The sequence below is a fragment of the Tachyglossus aculeatus genome, chromosome X4, assembly GCF_015852505.1.
Source record: "Tachyglossus aculeatus isolate mTacAcu1 chromosome X4, mTacAcu1.pri, whole genome shotgun sequence".
Lineage (NCBI taxonomy): Eukaryota > Metazoa > Chordata > Mammalia > Monotremata > Tachyglossidae > Tachyglossus > Tachyglossus aculeatus.
Window position 1 is genome coordinate 5,868,844 of NC_052098.1, and position 1,071 is coordinate 5,869,914.

A 1,071-nucleotide genomic window follows, 5' to 3' on the forward strand; every position below is an offset into this window, starting at 1 on the left:
ATCGATGATGACTTTATTGAATCTGGCTAGCTCAATCCCGCCGAAGGGAACTTGGGGGGTATATCCTTCTTGAAAACTAGGCCTCATAGGATTATGATGGTTGTGCTTCTGCTGGACGTTTCCAACTCCTTTGTATAATTTCTTGCCCTCAGTACGTGGTCAATAAATACCATTATATATTTATTGAGTGCTTACTGTGCACAGAGCACTGTACCAAGCACTTGAGAGAGTACATTATAACGATATGACAGAGTTGGTAGACACATTCCCTGCCCACAACAAGCTTATAGTCTAGAGGGGGAGACAGACAGTAATATAAATCAATTATAGATATGTACATAAGACCTGTGGGGCTGAGGTGGGGGTGGGGGGATGAATAAGAGGAGCAAATCAGGGTGAAGCAAAGGAGTGGGAGAAAAGAAAATGAGGGCTTAGTCAGGGAAGGCCTCTTGAAGGAGATGTGCCTTCAATAAGGCTTTCAACGTGGGAAGAGTAATTGTCCATTGGATACGAAGAGGGAGGGCATTCCAGGCCAGAGGCAGGATGTGGGCGAGAGGTCAGTGGTGAGATAAACTGCTACTACTACTATTCCACCTCTCAGGGTCGTACCTGGAGAGTTTCCAGTACTCTACCAAGTCTCGACTAAGGGAGGGAGGGAGAGTCAAGCAGAGGCATATCCATTCCATTCCTAGCTTGGGCAGTGGTTAGCGAGTGGAAGGCAATCTGCTACAAAGTCAAAACCCACCTGCACTGTGCAGCAGCGGCATGGGAGAGAGTTGAGGGTGGAGGCTCAGTTTTACTGCACTGAAGGAGGCAATGGTAAACCGCTTCCATATTTTTACCAAGAAAACTCTATGGATATTCTACCAGAGTGATTGAAAATGTTGGTGGGGTGTTCTGGGAGAGATGTGTCCATAGCGTCGCTATGGGTCGGACACGACTCGACAGCATAAGACAGCAACAACTACTCCTTTGCACATAGTAAGCGCTAAATAAATGCCATTAAAAAACAAAAAACAAAAAAAACTACTACAATTACTCGTAATCCCAGCTCTGCCACTTACCTGCTGC

The 1,071-nt window shown here is 45.9% G+C and overlaps 1 non-coding gene across 1 annotated transcript; it reads left to right on the plus strand.

The window, feature by feature from the left end:
- The first annotated feature begins 591 nt into the window (after positions 1-591).
- Positions 592-734, plus strand: LOC119948257. The gene has a single exon (XR_005456665.1). It is a non-coding gene; the product is annotated as a small nucleolar RNA SNORA7 (small nucleolar RNA).
- The last annotated feature ends 337 nt before the right edge of the window (positions 735-1,071 follow it).